This window comes from Oncorhynchus nerka, unplaced genomic scaffold, assembly GCF_034236695.1.
Source record: "Oncorhynchus nerka isolate Pitt River unplaced genomic scaffold, Oner_Uvic_2.0 unplaced_scaffold_1191, whole genome shotgun sequence".
Lineage (NCBI taxonomy): Eukaryota > Metazoa > Chordata > Actinopteri > Salmoniformes > Salmonidae > Oncorhynchus > Oncorhynchus nerka.
Genome location: NW_027040150.1, coordinates 25,933 through 47,485, shown reverse-complemented (window position 1 = coordinate 47,485; position 21,553 = coordinate 25,933). Strand labels below are relative to the sequence as shown.

General features: G+C 43.5%; 1 non-coding gene across 1 annotated transcript; it reads right to left on the bottom strand.

The window, feature by feature from the left end:
• Positions 1-5,693: 5,693 nt before the first annotated feature.
• On the bottom strand, positions 5,694-5,766 carry trnav-aac (transfer RNA valine (anticodon AAC)). Its single transcript has one exon. It is a non-coding gene; the product is annotated as a tRNA-Val (tRNA).
• Between the last annotated feature and the right edge of the window lie 15,787 nt (positions 5,767-21,553).

Sequence of the window (21,553 nt, the reverse complement as noted above, 5' to 3'; positions counted from 1 at the left end):
TATAGGCTTCAGGTTGAATTTAGGGTGCAGGCAATGTATTCCTATGGGGAGAGAAGTCAATGCAAACTCTTTGAAGTAAACACCTTCTTTAACTATTAAGGGTTAATGCCACACAGTCAACGTTAGGCTTGCACGGATCGGGAGGACCTTAGGAATGTACCTGAGGTCGAATTGTGCTTCTCACCCTAACGGTTCTTTCACTGTCACCCAAAAGCAAATGACGTTGTGGGGCAAGCTTCATTTTGGGACTAATTTTCTAATGGTCGCTGCGCTTAGACCGAGCGAGCTACGGTCAAGCGGGATAACTCGTTGAACTCGGCATGGCCTAGAGATTATGTTTATGCCATTGCCTCCTCTCTGTGTCTTTGAGCACCGCACTTTTCACTCCATCCTTGCTGTGTGTGCGTGTGAGAGCTTTTCTTTGACATCTGTTGGGAGAAATGACTGATTTACAGTTCATGAGGGTTACCTAGTCACACATATGAAGTTTTGAAAAGATCTGACCTTTTAACCCTTGAAACTGCCACTGTGACACCATTAAAGGCACTTCCGGTTGGCACAGGAAGCTATAAGTAAACCCATGTCTTGATTGACATAGAAACTTACAGAATCCTGAGTTTTAAGTCTTTAAGTTAAGAATTGACTGATCTACGAACTACACAGGGTTGAATGTAGTCATTTTCACCTTTGAAGGTTATGTACATCAAAACACCTTTTGGGTCAATTTAACCACTTCCGGTTGCTCCAGGAAGCTTAGAATCGACACAGGTAGACCCTCATAGTGGTCTGATGGACTGTCATAGAAGACAGCTTCATAAGGCATTCATAACCCACATAGGCTTCAGGTTGAATTTAGAGGTGCAGGCAATGTATTCCTATGGGGAGAGAAGTCAATGCAAACTCTTTGAAGTAAACACCTTCTTTTTAACTATTAAGGGTTAATGCCACACGGTCAAGGTTAGGCTTGCACGGATCGGGAGGACCTTAGAACGTACCTGAGGTCGAATGTGCTTCTCACCATAACGGTTCTCTCACTGTCACCCAAAAGCAAATGACATTGAGGGCCAGGCTTCATTTTGGTTCTGCTTTTCTTCAAGGTCACTGCACTCAGAGCGAGCTACGGTCAAGCGGGGCGTCTCGTTGAACTCGGCACAGTCTGGAGACTATGGTGATGCCATTTTTTGTGTTGATTTCAGAATGCCATTTTGGTGATGGTCCCTCTCCGTTTAAAACATATTGCTAATGTACAAAAGTCAACTTGCAAGTCAGTGTCCATCAGTCAATTAGATGTCATTCTGACACCAAACTGATACCAATGGACACCAAACCCACTTTTTCCAACTCATTTAGAAGCCAACTATCACATATGTCAGAGCAGGCCCATAATTGACAGCGCCTTTAGTTTAAAACATAATAAAAACGTAAAACACATAGTTACGTTCTAGCTGCGGGTCCAGGTCGGACATCATGTGAAGGCCTATGTGAGGCGACCCTGAATCCCGAGTTTTGGCTCGATAGGTCCTTCGGTGCCCGAGTAAAACCCTAATTGGTGCTGAAAATCCACTTTTTCCATGCCTTGCTATGGGGTCCTTGAATGAGCTATCGGACAGAAACGTTGGGGTCTGTCTATATGGGCCGAGACGGTCGCAATGCACCTAGTCTTGTGTCTCGAGACATTTCTAAATGTCGCCATTTTCGTAATGGTCAAAATGAATTGAAGTCATTGCAAATGTACGAAGCTGTTTCTCGGTCCGAGAACCGTCTAGAGCCACGTAACTCACCACGCACTATCGACCTGACGTCTAGAACAGGATTCTAATGTTTGAACTCTAGGTCTGACGGTTCTTTAAAAGTTCCAACAAGGATAACTAATGCAGGCAGTGTATGTCTCTACGCACCCCAATGGGTCCCTACTTCCAAGCACGGCCTAGAGAATATGGAAATGCCATTGTAGGCTTTGTGTGTCTTTAAGCACCGCACTTTGTCACTCCATCCTTGCTGTGTGTGTGTTTATGTGTGTGTGTGTGAGAGAGAGCTTTTCTTTGACATCTGTTGGGAGAAATGACTGACTTACAGTTTATGGGGGTTGCCTAATCACACATATGAAGTTTTGAAAGATCTGACCTTTTTAACCCTTGGAAACTGCCACTGTGACACCATTTAAGGCACTTCCGGTTGACACAGGAAGCTATAAATAAACTCATATCATGATTGGGGTATGCCTTTACAGAATCCTGAGTTTTAAGTCTTTACGTTAAGAACTGAGTTATTTACGGAGGGTTTAGTGAGTGTGTGTTATTTCAGAAAATCATAGAAAATCACAGAAATCTAGCAGAGCTCCGCAGCACACTTTAAAAAGATTCGTAAGAACACCCTGCAACTGGATCTGTAACCGTTGAAAAAAAAAAACACCTATCCGTGAACATCACCAATCTGTCGTTGTACGATTTCTCTTAAATGACGATAGATAAATGGCTGGTTCTTTTTTTATTGACACCGGAGGCTCCTTGACTTTGACGTGAAGTGGAAAAATAATTTCTCTATTTTCATTTTGGACCTTTAATCCCAGATAAATGGCCATAACTCAAAAACCGTTGAGGCCCAGACGCCATCTTGTTCGGGGCCAACTGCCCATTATGCCGCCCCTACGCTCACCAAGTTTCGGAGTAACAAAAGGGAACGATGTGTCCTACACAAGAATCTTTCAGGAAAAACTGGACATCTGCTATGTAACTGAGAGTCTCCTCATTGAAACATCTGAAGTTCTTCAAAGGTAAATTATTTTATTTGATTCCTTGGCTGGTTTTTGTGAATATGTTGCGTGCTAAATGCTAACGCTAATGCTAAGCTAGCTATCACCACTCTTACACAAATTAGTGATTTTCTCTGGTTCTAAAGCATATTTTGAAAATCTGAGACGACAGGATTGTTAAGAAAAGGATAAGCTTGAGAACAGGCATATTTATTTCATTTCATTTGCGATTTTTAGAAATCGCTAACGTTGCGTTATGGTAATGAGCTTGAGGCTGTAGTTACGCTACCGCATACGGGTTTGGGCGGACTATGAGGTTAATATCCCAAAGTGAGTACCACAGAAAGAGCCATAATACCCATTAAAAACTAGCGGTCAAACAGGAAAATGGTTCCAATCATTTTTCCACCCTTCATGTTCCCACAGGGGATTTTAAAACACTTAAAATAAGTGCTGTGTTTCTTGTCGGCTTACCCTGGAGTGGTAAACTATTTGAATCATTATGGACCTCAGACCACACGTAGCAGGAATGTATTCAGAGCGCCCAAGCTAGCCACACATGCAGAGTGCGTTACGCGACAAAAAGGTAAGTCTGAATACCAAATACTGAGAAGTGCGAAGGAAAAGCATGAATTCCGAAATTGGGACCGAGCCCTAAGTGAATAGGCTGACTGTTCAATTTGTTAAAAAGTGTTTCCGCCCGGTCTCTTACCGGGGACCTTTCGCATGTTAGGCGAACGTGATAAGCACTACACTACAGAAACCTGATGAGTGGAATACTAAGGGTGTGGCTGACTTTGGCTGGGTGGGGCATTTATCGCTCTCTGAACCTATTGAAAATCAGAAATTACTTAGTCCATTAATTAAGCAATAATGCTTGAGAAGCCGGGAATTATGAGGTATTTTTTAAATATTTGTTTTGTTAATAAAAACTATATGTTATCTCTTTGTCATTATGAGGTATTGTGTGTAGATAGATTTGATTTTATTTCATCCATTTTAGTATAAGTCTGTAACGTAACAAAATGTGGAAAAAAGTAAGGGGCCTGAAAACTTTCCGAATGCACTGTACCTATGCAGGCTAGCTACTTTTCCTTTGCTAGCCAGCCAACTAAATCTATCACACAATCACATCAAGCAGCTGAAATGACAGAAAACGATCTACATTTTTGTTTATTTTACCTTGGATTATATTGCCATTTCTTTGGATATATCCATTACAATGACCCTGATAAATGCATTTGCCTGGCTCAGAGAAGCTGTCGGTCTGTTCACATTCATACAGATCGCACGGTGGAGGTCCCCAAAAAAACGGCAACATTGATCCACAGGTCGGAGAGGTAGACAGCAAGGTTTAGATAAACCACAACTGTTTCAAACCAAATGCTAGCCTCTGGGCATTGGGAAATATTGAATATGACCTTTCGCGTGTGAGGCGAACGTGATAACCACTACGCTACTGAAACTACAATACAAAAAGAGGAAGTCGTGGAAAATATTAGGAATGCCCACAAGTCTACCTCACTTAAACTGTTAAGACTCTAGGGGCAGTATTTCATTTTTGGATAAAAAGACGTGCCCGTTTTAAGCGCAATATTTTGTCACGAAAAGATGCTCGAATATGCTTGGAATTGATAGTTTTGGAAAGAAGACAGTCTTACGTTTCCAGAAATGCAAAGATTTTCACTGTGAGTCCCTTAGAACAAATGCTTCGGGCAAAACCAAGATGTATGACCGACCAGGAAATGCACAGGATTTCTGAGGCTACGTTTTCCATGATCGCCTTATATGGCTGTGAATGCGACAGGAATGAACGGACTCTTTCTCTTGTTTCCCCAAGGTCTTTGCAGCATTGTGACGTATTTGTAGGCATATCATTGGAAGATTGACCATAAGAGACTACAATTGCCAAGTGTCCCCCTTGGTGTCTGTGTGGCAATTGGTGCGCAAAAGTCAGGTCCCGGTATTTTTCCATTCAAATCTCAGAACAAACCAGGCTACAACGACGGTGCTTTCAATGGAGAGAAATATGACAAACCACCTTCAGGATTGATTCAAACAACGTTTTCCATGTTTCAGTCGATATTATGGAGTTAATTCGGAAAAAAGTTCGACATGTAGGTGACTGAATTTTCGGATAGTTTCGGTAGCCAAATGCATAGTAACAAAAGGGAACGATGTGTCCTACACAAGAATCTTTCAGGAAAAACTGGACATCTGCTATGTAACTGAGAGTCTCCTCATTGAAACATCTGAAGTTCTTCAAAGGTAAATTATTTTATTTGATTCCTTGGTTGGTTTTTGTGAATATGTTGCGTGCTAAATGCTAACGCTAATGCTAAGCTAGCTATCACCACTCTTACACAAATTAGTGATTTTCTCTGGTTCTAAAGCATATTTTGAAAATCTGAGACGACAGGATTGTTAAGAAAAGGATAAGCTTGAGAACAGGCATATTTATTTCATTTCATTTGCGATTTTTAGAAATCGCTAACGTTGCGTTATGGTAATGAGCTTGAGGCTGTAGTTACGCTACCGCATACGGGTTTGGGCGGACTATGAGGTTAATATCCCAAAGTGAGTACCACAGAAAGAGCCATAATACCCATTAAAAACTAGCGGTCAAACAGGAAAATGGTTCCAATCATTTTTCCACCCTTCATGTTCCCCACAGGGGATTTTAAAAACACTTAAAATAAGGGCTGTGTTTCTTGTCGGCTTACCTTGGCATGATAAACTACTTCAATCATTATGGACCTCAGACCACACGTAGAAGGAATGTATTCAGAGCGCCCAAGCTAGCCACACATGCAGAGTGCGTTACGCGACAAAAAAGGTAAGTCTGAATACCAAATACTGAGAAGTGCGAAGGAAAAGCATGAATTCCGAAATTGGGACCGAGCCCTAAGTGATTAGGCTGACTGTCCAATTTGTTAAAAAGTGTTTCCACCCGGTCTCGAACCGGGGACCTTTTGCTTGTTAGGCGAACGTGATAACCACTACACTACAGAAACCTGATGAGTGAATACTAAGGGTGTGGCTGACTTTGGCTGGGTTGGGCATTTATCGCTCTAAGAACCTATTGAAAATCAGAAATTACTTAGTCCATTAATTAAGCAATAAGGCTTGAGAAGCCGGGAATTATGAGGTATTTTTTGAATATTGGTTTTATTAATAAAAACTATATGTTATCGCTTTGTCATTATGGGGTATTGTGTGTAGATAGATTTTATTTTATTTCATCCATTTTAGTATAAGGCTGTAACGTAACAAAATGTGGAAAAAGTAAGGGGTCTGAAAACTTTCCGAATGCACTGTACCTATGCAGGCTAGCTTCTTTTCCTTTGCTAGCCAGCCAACTAAATCATTCACACAATCACATCAAGCAGCTGAAATGACAGAAAATGATCTACATTTTTGTTTGTTTTACCTTGGATTATATTGCCATTTCTTTGGATATATCCATTACAATGTCACTGATAAATGAATTTGCCTGGCTCAGAGAAGCTGTCAGTCTGTTCACATTCATACAGATCGCACGGTGGAGGTCCCCAAAAACGGCAACATTGATCCACAGGTCGGAGAGGTAGACAGCAAGGTTTAGATAAACCACAACTGTTTCAAACCAAATGCTAGCCTCTGGGCATTGGGAAATATTGAATATGACCTTTCGCGTGTGAGGCGAACGTGATAACCACTACACTACTGAAACTACAATACAAAAAGAGGAAGTCGTGGAAAATATTAGGAATGCCCACAAGTCTACCTCACATAATATCCCAAATTGAGTACCACAGAAAGAGCCATAATACCCATTAAAAACTAGCGGTCAAACAGGAAAATGGTTCCAATCATTTTTCCACCCTTCATGTTCCCCACAGGGGATTTTAAAAACACTTAAAATAAGGGCTGTGTTTCTTGTCGGCTTACCCTGGCATGATAAACTACTTCAATCATTATGGACCTCAGACCAGATCCGGCTCTTCGAAGGACCAAATTGATAGACGAATTCTAAATTCCTTTATGTTTTATTGCCAAAACCAATTCAATTCGCACTCATTTCTGATTCATGATAAGTTGTAAGTTTATCATTTGCATGAATTAGCAAGAGACCAGTCTTAAAAACAAGTTCAGCATTTATTCTTGATGAGTACTAACCCAAAATACAAAGAACATTACATTTTAAAGAAAGAGAACATAAAATGACGTCATCAGTTTCACACCCTCTCCCATAGTATTCAGTTCTGGAGATCTTTTACTCCCCTCATAAAACTACATTCCAACCTGTCTAAAAGATATACTTCTCTCCACTAATGGAATCCAACCAAAACATTCTTATCTGTCTGAAAAGCTATCTCATCTCTCCCTCTTAACAAGGCAGCTCACCTGTGACCTGTGGCTTGACTTTAGATGTGGCCAGTTCGATTACCCTGCAGACTTTAAGAGTGTCTTCAGAATATGGCCATTTTGACATTAATTTAAAAATGGCTAAGATAGGACCAAAAAAGTGTCTGGAGCTTTCCGTCGGGGTAAGAGTGACAACAGGTTTCCACATGTCAAAATGGGGGAAATCTTAGCAAATGTCTTAATGGTTATTCATGAGAATCGTGTTGTTGTATTGTTGATGCACAATCGAGAGCATCCTGTCGGGGTGTATCACCGGCTGGTACGGCAACTGCTCCGCCCACAACCGTAAGGCTCTCCAGAGGGTAGTGAGGTCTGCACAACGCATCACCGGGGGCAAACTACCTGCCCTCCAGGACACCTACACCACCCGATGTTACAGGAAGGCCATAAAGATCATCAAGGACAACAACCACCTGAGCCACTGCCTTTTCAACCCGCTATCATCAAGAAGGCGAGGTCAGTACAGGTGCATCAAAGCTGGGACCGATAGACTGAAAAACAGCTTCTATCTCAAGGCCATCAGACTGTTAAACAGCCACCACTAACATTGAGTGGCTGCTGCCAACACACTGACACTGACTCAACTCCAGCCACTTTAATAATGGGAATTGATGGGAAATGATGTAAATATATCACTAGCCACTTTAAACAATGCTACCTTATATAATGTTACTTACCCTACATTATTCATCTCATATGCATACGTATATACTGTACTCTATATCATTGACTGCATCCTTATGTAATACATTTACATTACATTTAAGTCATTTAGCAGACGCTCTTATCCAGAGCGACTTACAAATTGGTGCATTCACCTTATGACCTCCAGTGGAACAGTAGTGCATCTAAATCTTTTCAGGGGAGGGGGTGAGAGGGATTACTTTATCCTATCCTAGGTATTCCTTAAAGAGGTGGGGTTTCAGGTGTCTCCGGAAGGTGGTGATTGACTCCGCTGTCCTGGCGTCGTGAGGGAGTTTGTTCCACCATTGGGGGCCAGAGCAGCGATGTATCACTAGCCACTTTAACTATGCCACTTTGTTTACATACTCATCTCATATGTATATACTGTACTCAATACCATCTACTGTATCTTGCCTATGCCGCTCTGTACCATCACTCATTCATATATCTTTATGTACATATTCTTTATCCCCTTACACTTGTGTCTATAAGGTAGTAGTTTTGGAATTGTTAGCTAGATTACTTGTTGGTTATTACTGCATTGTCGGAACTAGAAGCACAAGCATTTCGCTACACTCGCACTAACATCTGCTAACCATGTGTATGTGACAAATACAATTTGATTTGATTTGATTTGATTTGATTTGAGTGTATCATGGGATCTCACCTGAAATCTGTGGCTTGACTACAAACCTGTAACCTATGCTACTGTGGCCTATAGAGCTAGAAGGATGGATAACCAGGTGTGTAAAGGTGTGAGGTGGGATAGATGGCCTGCAGTCCTATCCCAAATGGACAACTAATCCCTATGTACTTGTGGAGATCTGAGAGGATGTGATTGGTATTTACATTTACATTTACATTTAAGTCATTTAGCAGACGCTCTTATCCAGAGCGACTTACAAATTGGTGCTTTCACCGTATGACATCCAGTGGAACAGCCACTTTACAATAGTGCATCTAGGTCTTTTAAGGGGGGAGAGAGAAGGATTACTTTATCCTATCCTAGGTATTCCTTAAAGAGGTGGGGTTTCAGGTGTCTCCGGAAGGTGGTGATTGACTCCGCTGTCCTGGCGTCGTGAGGGAGTTTGTTCCACCATTGGGGGCCAGAGCAGCGAACAGTTTTGACTGGGCTGAGCGGGAACTGTACTTCCTCAGTGGTAGGGAGGCGAGCAGGCCAGAGGTGGATGAACGCAGTGCCCTTGTTTGGGTGTAGGGCCTGATCAGAGTCTGGAGGTACTGAGGTGCCGTCCCCTCACAGCTCCGTAGGCAAGCACCATGGTCTTGTAGCGGATGCGAGCTTCAACTGGAAGCCAGTGGAGAGAGCGGAGGAGCGGGGTGACGTGAGAGAACTTGGGAAGGTTGAACACCAGATGGGCTGCGGCATTCTGGATGAGTTGTAGGGGTTTAATGGCACAGGCAGGGAGCCCAGCCAACAGCGAGTTGCAGTAATCCAGACGGGAGATGACAAGTGCCTGGATTAGGACCTGCGCCGCTTCCTGTGTGAGGCAGGGTCGTACTCTGCGGATGTTGTAGAGCATGAACCTACAGGAACGGGCAACCGCCTTGATGTTAGTTGAGAACGACAGGGTGTTGTCCAGGATCACGCCAAGGTTCTTAGCGCTCTGGGAGGAGGACATAATGGAGTTGTCAACCGTGATGGCGAGATCATGGAACGGGCAGTCCTTCCCCGGGAGGAAGAGCAGCTCCGTCTTGCCGAGGTTCAGCTTGAGGTGGTGATCCGTCATCCACACTGATATGTCTGCCAGACATGCAGAGATGCGATTCGCCACCTGGTCATCAGAAGGGGGAAAGGAGAAGATTAATTGTGTGTCGTCTGCATAGCAATGATAGGAGAGACCATGTGAGGTTATGACAGAGCCAAGTGACTTGGTGTATAGCGAGAATAGGAGAGGGCCTACAACAGAGCCCTGGGGGACACCAGTGGTGAGAGCACGTGGTGTGGAGACGGATTCTCTAGTCTTGAAACCTGACTGATATGGATCAAGAAGGTCATTCTGAGAGAGATAGCGGGAGAGCTGGCCAAGGACGGCACGTTCAAGAGTTTTGGAGAGAAAAGAAAGAAGGGATACTGGTCTGTAGTTGTTGACATCGGAGGGATCGAGTGTAGGTTTTTTCAGAAGGGGTGCAACTCTCGCTCTCTTGAAGACGGAAGGGACGTAGCCAGCGGTCAGGGATGAGTTGATGAGCGAGGTGAGGTAAGGGAGAAGGTCTCCGGAAATGGTCTGGAGAAGAGAGGAGGGGATAGGGTCAAGCGGGCAGGTTGTTGGGCGGCCGGCCGTCACAAGACGCGAGATTTCATCTGGAGAGAGAGGGGAGAAAGAGGTCAGAGCACAGGGTAGGGCAGTGTGAGCAGAACCAGCGGTGTCGTTTGACTTAGCAAACGAGGATCGGATGTCGTCGACCTTCTTTTCAAAATGGTTGACGAAGTCATCTGCAGAGAGGGAGGAGGGGGAGGGGGAGGAGGATTCAGGAGGGAGGAGAAGGTGGCAAAGAGCTTCCTAGGGTTAGAGGCAGATGCTTGGAATTTAGAGTGGTAGAAAGTGGCTTTAGCAGCAGAGAGAAAGAGGAAAATGTAGAGAGGAGGGGAGTGAAAGGATGCCAGGTCCGCAGGGGAGGCGAGTTTTCCTCGATTTCCGCTCGGCTGCCCGGAGCCCTGTTCTGTGAGATCGCAATGAGTCGTCGAGCCACGGAGCGGGAGGGGAGGACCGAGCCGGCCTGGAGGATAGGGGACATAGAGAGTCAAAGGATGCAGAAAGGGAGGAGAGGAGGGTTGAGGAGGCAGAATCAGGAGATAGGTTGGTGAAGGTTTGAGCAGAGGAAGAGATGATAGGATGGAAGAGGAGAGAGTAGCGGGGAGAGAGAGCGAAGGTTGGGACGGTGCGATACCATCCGAGTAGGTGCAGTGTGGGAAGTGTTGGATGAGAGCGAGAGGGAAAAGGATACAAGGTAGTGGTCGGAGACTTGGAGGGGTTGCAATGAGGTTAGTGGAAGAACAGCATCTAGTAAAGATGAGGTCGAGCGTATTTCCTGCCTTGTGAGTAGGGGGGAAGGTGAGAGGGTGAGGTCAAAAGAGGAGAGGAGTGGAAAGAAGGAGGCAGAGAGGAATGAGTCAAAGGTAGACGTGGGGAGGTTAAAGTCGCCCAGAACTGTGAGAGGTGAGCCGTCCTCAGGAAAGGAGCTTGTGGACATCACCACTAACACAGAGGCAGATCCGGGTTCTTCCCACCTGGAGGTTCTTCCCACCTGGTGGACATCACCACTAACACAGAGGCAGATGTGGTGGACATCACCACTAACACAGAGGCAGATCCGTCTTCTTCCCACCTGGAGGTTGAGGACATCACCACTAACACAGAGGCAGATCCGGGTTCTTCCCACCTGGAGGTTGTGGACATCACCACTAACACAGAGGCAGATCTGGGTTCTTCCCACCTGGAGGTTCAAGACATCACCCCTAACACAGAGGCAGACCCGGCTTCTTCCCACCTGAATGTGGTGGACATCACCACTAACACAGAGGCAGATCCGTCTTCTTCCCACCTGGAGGTTGAGGACATCACCACTAACACAGAGGCAGATCCGGGTTCTTCCCACCTGGAGGTTGTGCACATCACCACTAACACAGAGGCAGATCTGGGTTCTTCCCACCTGGAGGTTCAAGACATCACCCCTAATACAGAGGCAGATCCGTCTTCTTCCCACCTGGAGGTTGAGGACATCACCACTAACACAGAGGCAGATCCGGCTTCTTCCCACCTGGAGGTTCAAGACATCACCACTAACACAGAGGCAGATCTGGCTTCTTCCCACCTGAATGTTGTGGACATCACCACTAACACAGAGGCAGATCTGGCTTCTTCCCACCTGGAGGTTGTGGACATCACCACTAACACAGAGGCAGATCTGGCTTCTTCCCACCTGGAGGTTGTGGACATCACCACTAACACAGAGGCAGATCCGGGTTCTTCCCACCTGGAGGTTCAGGACATCACCACTAACACAGAGGCAGATCTGGCTTCTTCCCACCTGGAGGTTGTGGACATCACCACTAACACAGAGGCAGATCCGGGTTCTTCCCACCTGGAGGTTGTGGACATCACCCCTAACACAGAGGCACATCTGGCTTCTTCCTACCTGAATGTGGTGGACATCACCCCTAATACAGAGGCAGATCTGGGGTCTTCCCACCTGAATGTTGTGGACATCACCCCTAATACAGAGGCAGAGCCCATCTCTTCCCTCTTGGAGGTTGTGGACGTCACACCTGAAGAAAGGACTCTCACGATGGCCGTCTTCGCCACTCTGCCAGCTGACATCCAAGCAGGTGAGTAACACTTAGAGAGCACTCTGACAGGTGCAGTTTGTCATGACATCTTAGTAGAACCTTTCAAATGGCCAGTGTTTAGAAGCTATGGTTTGCATTTGCTTCCATTCTGTTCCTATTTTTTCCCTTTCCAGAGGATGTTGCTGTGGTCATCCCGGATGTCACCCCACACGTCACCAAGGACGTAACACTGGATGTTCCATGCAGAGCTAGGAAAGGGGCAGTCCTGCGATTGTTTTGCAGGCTTTGGAGGGCAGTGTGCTGCTGCGCCTGCCACAAGGAAGAGGAGGAACAATATTAATTATTCATCACACCTGCAGAAATGGGATTGAACCATAGACCATTAAATTATTCGCATTTTAATTGAACTCAATTCTGCTTTTCTTCTGTTTACTACTTAATTTCAGAACTTTTCTATAAACTTTCACTTTGCAAGTGTGGAGTAGGTTGTGTAAATAAGTGGGAAACATCCCAATTTTAATGCTTTGAATAATTTACTTTGTACATTAAAAAAATATGTATTATTTCACAACAAAAAAATGGACGTTGAGGTGCAATCAAAAAATTTGAATCATCATAGAAAAGGAAAAAGCCCAACTCTTGCTCACTATAAAAATTGCATTGTTTTATTCAAGCAAGATTAAAAGATTAACGTTTCGGCCTATTCTATGATGATATGCAACGTTGTGTTTGCCCAGTAAAAGGGTGACCATGGACACCCTGGTTCTTGAGGGTTGAAGACAGTGAAAAATGATCATTAAGTAAATGGGACTTTTCAATTATTGAATAAAAACCTTTAATGATCATGAATTTAAATACAATTGACTTGAGGATTAGAGCAGGCAGGCTGACTGGCTAGCCCTGAAAGCCCTCTGCCTCTACCTCTGTGTGGTTCATCTCAACCAAGAGCTTGTGTGGGTTGTCTTTCTCTCTGTGGGTGTGAATCACTATGACCTCTCCCTCTGCCTGCCATTTGGCTGATCAGAAGCCTTCTGCTCTTTCTTGCTCACATGAACAGGAGGAATGGCCTCTGGGGTAACCTCCTCCTCTATCGAATGCCTCTTCCACCTCCTCTTTCGGACTGTGTTCGACTGAGGTCACTCGTTCTCTCTCCCTGGGTGTTGGATAGTTCATCCTCCTCTGTGTCTTTGTGAGGGTGGAGGGAGTTATCCTGTTCCTGCTCCCTCTAAGGGTGTGCACTGTAATCTCTTTCGGTGTGTTGAGGGGTTCAGTGGTTTTGGAGGGAGTCTGAAGTTCGATCTCTAGCGGTGAGTGTGGGGTCTGTCCCGTGGTGGTGTCTCCCTCCCTCCTGAGGAGGAGCCACTGAGACATGTGATGAGGCCAAGGAAGATCACTCTGCAAGGACGGGATAGGACAGATCACAACACTGCTGCTCATTCATATTCAAACACACCTCAGATTACGGACACAAACATAAACTTACCTGTACATATCAGAATCATACATTCGACAGCCACCTCTTCCCCCACATGTATTGATCCCCCACCTCAAACATGAGTCAATTCCAGATGCTGGAATGGTGCTGGAATGCAGGTCCAGTAGGACCTAATATGTAATGATGTGATAGCATGTGTACCCCATATCCTGTGTGTGTGTTGATGTTTTTTTAATTTTATTGAACTTTTATTTAAACAGGGAGTCACACTGAGATTAAACATCCATTTTACCACAGTGCCCTGTAAAAGCTGTAAAAGTTGTAGTCATATTGAACAACTACCAGAGAGAACCTTCTCTACATAGGGATTGCATACCATATTTTTTCCATACATCAAAATAATACTTTATTGTCAATCAGCCATTACTTATTTAGATAAGGCCTCAACAAGGCCCCAGTTAATGGTTGAAAAATAACTTATTTACACTGAGTGTATAAAACATTAAGAACACCTGCTCTTTCCATGACATATGCTGACCAGGTGAATCCAGGTTAAAGCTATAATCCCTTATGGATGTCACTAGTTAAATCCACTTAAATCAGTATAGATAAAGAAGAGGAGACAGGTTAAAAAAATATTGTAAGGCTTGAGACAATTTAGACTTGGATTGTGTATGTGTGCCATTCAGAGGGTGAATGGGCAAGACAAAATATTTACGTGCCTTTCAACGGGGCATGGTAGTCGGTGCCAGGGGTACCAGTTTGTGTCAAGAACTGCACCGCTGCTGTTTTTTTACGCTCAACAGTTTCCCATGTGTATCAAGAATGGTCCACCACTCAAAAGACATACAGCCAACTTGACACAATTGTGGGAAGCATTGGAGTCAACATGGGCCATCATCACTGTGAATGTTTTGTACACTCATGTTTTGTATTCGGTACCAGTACATGAATAGTATTGGTACCGTGTTCTTGCTGTAACCTGTAAAGCTCGAGCAGCCTGCGAGGCAGGGGGAGATGTAGGTGATGCCATTGCCTGAACACACAGGGTCCCACTCCCCAGCCAAGCAGGAGCAGTCTCTGTTACACTCTGACAACAGGCTGACATCGTACACCAGGGGACATGGGGGACAGAGAAAATGGCTGGTAATAATGTTTAAATAATTGTTTAAATAATTGTTGCTGAACTATCATTGACACAGGCACAGTGTTTTAGTTTTTGCAGAATATTAAAAATACGATAGTTATTCACTACTCATATTAACTAGGTGTCATTTACATTACCTTAAGTCATTTATTTTTCAACTGGATTTTACAAAGGTGCATGACATGCAGGCGCTAAAAAGTAGTCAGGAGTGGGTTTCAAACCATGCCTATAGGGGAGTCTGCGACCTGAATGACTTAATGGTTATTTTCAATGCAATCGTGTTTTTACTTTTTCTTTTAGGGTTTAACAAGGTTTCTCACCAATGACCTGTGGCTTGACATTAGATGTGGCCAGTTCGATTACCCTGCAGGCTTTAAGAGTGTCTTCAGAATATGGCCATTTTGACATGAATTTAAAAATTCCTCAGATAGGACCAAAAAAGTGTCTGGAGCTATCCGTCAGGGTAAGAGTGACAACAGGTTTCCACATGTGAAAATGGGGGAAATCTTAGCAAATGGCTTAATGGTTATTCATGAGAATCGTGTTGTTGTATTGTTGAGTGTATCATGGGATCTCACCTGAAATCTGTGGCTTGACTACAAACGTGTAACCTATGCTACTGTGGCCTATAGAGCTAGAAGGATGGATAACCAGGTGTGTAAAGGTGTGAGGTGGGATCCTATCCCAAATGGACAACTAATCCCTATGTACTTGTGGAGATCTGAGAGGATATGATTGGTAAAGAAACACGACTAAACTTCAACCTCCGGAGGGGTCAAGAAAATTATTTTTTGTTGTCGGCAGGATTCGAACCTGCGCAAGAAGATCCTAATGGATTTCTAGTCCATCACCTTAACCACTGGCCACGACAACAGGCTTGTCAGCAGTGAATGGGCCACCAGGCATAGCCTACAGAAAGTGATAATTTTGCAACTGAAAGACAATGCAGTAACTCATTAACTCATTATAATGCAATAAAATGAAATGTTCCCTTCATTCATTTGTTATTAAGTACAGCTGTTTTCTTATTTTCCTTGATCTTTGCTCAGCTCCAGAAGGTTTGCATTTGAGAGTGTTTATTATAAATTGTTATTTCATCATCTTATTATTACTGCTTAGCAACATGACTCCTGAGAGGCACTAAACAACTGTCAGAAGTGGGATTTGAACCTACGCCTCCATGGGAGACTGCGCCTGAACACAGCGCCTTAGACCGCTCGGCCATCCTGACTACAGCACAGCACCTGGGTATCGGGTTAAAGAGTATAGGGTAAAAGTAGAAATAGGCACAGCCTTCTAAAATCACCACAGAGACCAGTAAATTTATGCACGATACCAACTTGCACTTTCAATAGTCATTTGTTTTTATCAATGAAAAACTCCAGTCATTGATTTAACCTCAATATGGCCTTCAATGGAAAAGAGTAGTGAATTGTCATTGAATGAACGCTAAACTGGCCTCAGAATATGGCCATTCTGATATAAATGATCAAATTCCTCAGATAAGACCGAAAAAGTGTCTGTAAATATCAGCAATCATCAGGATAAGAGTGACAACAGGTCCACATGGCTGAAATCTTAACAAATGGCTTAATGGGTATTTTCAACGCAATCGTGTTATTATTTATTTTTAGGGTTTAACAAGGTTTCTCACCAATGACTTTAGATGTGGCCAGTTCAATTACCCTGCAGACTTTAAGAGTGTCTTCAGAATATGGCCATTTTGACATGAATTTAAAAATGCCTCAGATAGGACCAAAAAAGTGTCTGGAGCTATCCGTCAGGGTAAGAGTGACAACAGGTTTCCACATGTGAAAATGGGGGAAATCTTAGCAAATGGCTTAATGGTTATTCATGAGAATCGTGTTGTTGTATTGTTGAGTGTATCATGGGATCTCACCTGAAATCTGTGGCTTGACTACAAACGTGTAACCTATGCTACTGTGGCCTATAGAGCTAGAAGGATGGATAACCAGGTGTGTAAAGGTGTGAGGTGGGATCCTATCCCAAATGGACAACTAATCCCTATGTACTTGTGGAGATCTGAGAGGATATGATTGGTATAAGAAACACGACTAAACTTCAACCTCCGGAGGGGTCAAGAAAATTCTATTTCGTTGTCGGCAGGATTCGAACGTGCGCAGGAAGATCCTAATGGATTTCTAGTCCATCGCCTTAACCACTCGGCCACGACAACAGGCTTGTCAGCAGTGAATGGGCCACCAGGCATAGCCTACAGAAAGTGATAATTTTACAACTGAAAGACAATGCAGTAACTCATTAACTCATTATAATGCAATAAAATGAAATGTTCCGCTCATTCATTTGTTATTAAGTTCAGCTGTTTTCTTATTTTCCTTGATCTTTGCTCAGCTACAGAAGGTTTGCATTTGAGAGTGTTTATTATAAATTGTTATTTCATCATCTTATTATTACTGCTAAGCAGCATGACTCCTGAGAGGAACTAAACAACTGACAGAAGTGGGATTTGAACCCACGCCTCCATGGGTGGTAAAACTGCATTTTCTATTGTATAGGACAGGAAGCAGTTAAAGGCCATAGGGGACACTAAAAATGCAGACACATAGACGCTTAGGCTAGCTGGACATACAAGGATCAAAGAGGTTGCCTAAGGATGGGGTCAGCCAAATGACTAACTGACGGATTGCAGGCATCAGTCACATCACAGGGGAAACACAAGTCTGTTTGATCTTAGACAACCATATGAAGAGCAGGGGACCAGAACAGATGGGAACCCTAAAGCTAAATGAGATGAAATACACATACAATAGGGACACAGAGTTAATTACAGGGTCTGAGCACAGGCCACAGGAAGGGGGGATGTAAATTATCTTTAGGTCAAAGGAAGGGTCTTGACATCATATAATCTGGCCGAAAGCAGATGTGTCTATCATCCCCAATCGCAGGGGATGGTAGAAAAAGCTAACGGGATTCTGAAAAATAAGATAACAAAGATCTGTAGATCTACAGGACTCAATTGGGTGGATGCTTTGCCGCTTGCACTAATGAGTTGTCGCATGGAAACTAACAGAAACACGCACCTCTCGCCGCATGAAATGCTTACGGGTCGACCCATGCCAATACCAATGTTAGGAGGACTGTATAAAGGTCCCTCCTTAGATATATTGCAAAGTGAATTGAAATCATATGTGATGTATCTAACCAAAATACACAAAGCCATATACTTACAGGAGAAAAGGACGGTGCCAGAGCCGGGTCCGGTAGGACCTCCCCCAGTGGTACCAGGAGATCTGGTCTACATCCGAGTGTTCCGGAGGAAGTGGGATCAGCCGAGGAGAGAAGGACCCGACGAGGTGGCAACAGCCACAAACACAGCCGTCCAAGTTAAAGGAAGCAAAACGTGGTATCATCTAAACCACTGCACCCGAGTCCCGACGGAGAGAAGGACACAACCATACAGAGATGAGGACACAGAGGATGCTGATTCACCAGGTGGGACCCCGGAGGGAGCAGGAGCAGCGGAGACGATCAAAACGCCAGAGAGGAATCAAGAAAACTGCAGACCAGTTACAAGCCAAGATACGACGAGTGCGCCAACTAACGCACTCAGAAGAAGCACCCGGGGAAAAGAGCCTGAAAAGAAAAGAGACAAACAACCAAAGTTTCCTCCAGTACGGCCAGAAAGCCCAGAAGTGGGGGGGTAACATGTCTGCTACTCCTGATGATATACCTGTTGGGGCAGACCTCTTTGACAGAAGCCCTCTACAGTGGGACCCCGAGGTTTCGCCAAAAGAATGGGAACATCTCTTCCCTGAAATGGACGCCTTCCCAGATGGAAGCCCAGTTCAGCCTAAGGAGGGAACAACAGGCGAAAAAAGTGAAGGAGAAGCCTCACCAAGAGCAGAAGGAGAAATCGTGCAAGGAAAGACAGAAATTCACCAGGATGAAAGAGATGGGGATTTCCCCACAATTGACTTTTCAGCTCTTACCTGATTTCCATACTGAACCATTGGAATTAGGACCACGAAAGAACAGTGACAATGACAGAGTAAGAGCAACTGAGGACAATACGAAGATGATGCACGCACTCACAATCAAGATAAATGATAAAAGCAGGAAGAGAAGAGAGGAACCTGTCGAACGAGGTAAAAAGACAGGACCTGTTGACAGGTTTAAATTTCATGTTCCCCCACAACTTCTAACAGAACCAGGGGAACAGAGGACAGTTTCGGTATGGAAGAGGGAACCCCCACCAGGGGGGCCACTCTGTGGATGGACACATCATATAACAAAGGGAGAAGTTTTGTGGGACCCCAAAGGATGTGACCTGAGATTAACCAAATATGTGGAAAACTGGGAGTTGTTCATGAACAAGATAACACCAGCAGAAGGTGAAGAATTTGAAATTGAAATAACAAGAACAGGACTGAGTGAAGGAAACAGTTACGAATATGTTAAATTGGGTCCTATGCCAGCACCTGAACAAAAACAGCTGGTGACGACCACAGCAACTACCACTGAGATGACAACAACTGCTTTTACCAAGCAGACCACGGCAATCACAAAGACACCTGACACATCAGAGCCAAAAGTATTCTTTAATGAGATTTGGAATTATTTTTCAAACTCAAATGATCTATCTCATGACAAGAACATTGCCAAGATGACAGATATAGATGTATCAGACTCAGAATTGTTCAAAGACACCACACAGGAAGAAGAGGTGAAAAACAAATGGTACAAATGGGCTAAGTATACAGCAAACAAGCACAGAATGGACAATTGTATATTGTGTAGTAAATCACCTTTGTCTGATCTCATGATAGTTCCTGAACCAGCATCATTTAGAGACTGTGCAAATTGGAAAAATGATCATTGTACCAACAGAAAGTATTCTATTCCCTTGTGTGACATAGAATGTAGGATTGCCCATGGGAGCACTAAAGGAAGAACCATGTTGAACGTGACTGGGTTGGGAGACAAGGATTGTGCTGATTATAACATTAAAACTGAATTAAATGGACCTCAATTAGACAGGAGTACTGTGATTAAAGGAATATATGAATGTTTTTACAGCCATAACATCGAAGGTATTGATGTAGGTAACACCACTGTAGAATGTGATACTATTTGGGTACTAGGGACTGCAGGGGTTCGTAGAAATACAGATAAAGGGTTGGTGGTAAATAGAAAAGGGTTGTGTGGTAAAATAACTCAGGTTGCGCCATCTCTTATTATGCTAAAAAATCAGGACAGAGGTATTGCGGATAGTTTCTGGATGTGTGGAAATAACAAACTGTTGAATGTACTGCCAGATGGATGGACGGGTCTTTGTACCTTAGTTAGAGCAATTCAACAGGTAACCATTATTAAATCACCCCATGATGACTCTGTTAACTCTAGAGTTAAGAGGGCGTAAGAGTAAGACACTGAGGTATACTTTGATGCAATTGGACAGCCTAGAGGGGTGCCCCGGGAGTTCAAGGCAAGAGATGAAGTTAAATCTGGATTTGAATCTATATTTTTGTGGATAACATCAAATAAGAACTTAGAGTGGATTAATTATATATACTATAACCAACAGAGATTCATTAACTATACTGACTCGGCTCTAACGGCGTTGGGGGAACAGGTACAGGCTACCAGTAAAATGTATTGGCAAAATAGACAGGCTCTCAATTGGCTTTTGGCAGAGAAGGGTGGAGTTTGTGTTATGTTTGGGGATGATTGTTGCATCTTTATTCCCAATAACACCGCGCCTAATGGATCCTTTGCAAACGCTATGGCTAAACTTAAAGGGTTAAGAGAAGAGGTTAAGGAAAATGCTGGGGTGGACTCTCATGTTTGGGATTGGTTGGATTTAGCATTGGGGAAATGGGGAGCTATGTTTGCTAGGATGACCTTTATGCTGGGAGGGGGGGTTATTGGCTCTGGGTATTGTATTTTGTTGTGTTTTACCCTGGGTGTAATCACTTGTGATCCAGACAACGGTTAAACAGATGTTTGTAAGTAGAGCTGACACTCCGGTGATAGTTAATCCTGTGCCGGGTAGGCCAGGCCACTATACTGATGGGAATGGACAGTTATGCAATGTGGTTGGTGGACCCTTTGACTGCCCTTTTGGTAATCCAAACTGCCTGTATGGAGTGGTTTCTGGAGGTGGTTACACTTGCCAGGGTTTTCATAAGGATGGTTTACATGTATATGCTGACATTCCAAAGTCATAGGACAGTCAACTGATACGTATCCACAAAAAGGGTATTTTCCATAGTAAATACAGGGGTACTATGTATGGTTTTAATATTTCTGTTTTTACTTATGGCCTTGTGTTTTTGTATGTTTTGTTGAATGTTTTTATAGGTATATCGATGAATATATCTGGGTTTTCTTTTGATTAAAAGTTAGTTTTGCCTTCTGAATATTAGGTTAAATTCAAAAACATGAAGGTAACAGTTGAATATCCCGGTTATAAGTGTCTATGGACCATGTCCTTAATCTTTTAACAGAGGTTGGTATCATGTTTGTTGGAGAGGTGTCTGAGAGGGAGGATCATGTTGATAGCATAAATTTAGAATGATGTTGTGTCAATTTTATTTTGAATTGTTTTTTCTTTTTCACATAACTGAGATAGTCTTAGGCAAGGCTATATGCTCATGTTTCAACAAAATGTTATGTATTTATTTTATTGTTTGTTTCTAACTAGATCTTTTACACTTATGAGATACTAGAGATGTTTTGGTCTAAGTTAATTAGGAAGCTTGATTTTTGTTAATCAACTGTTGATATTATGTTCCGTATATGTCCTGTTAAGTTTTGGGAGGTTATGTGGTAGAATTA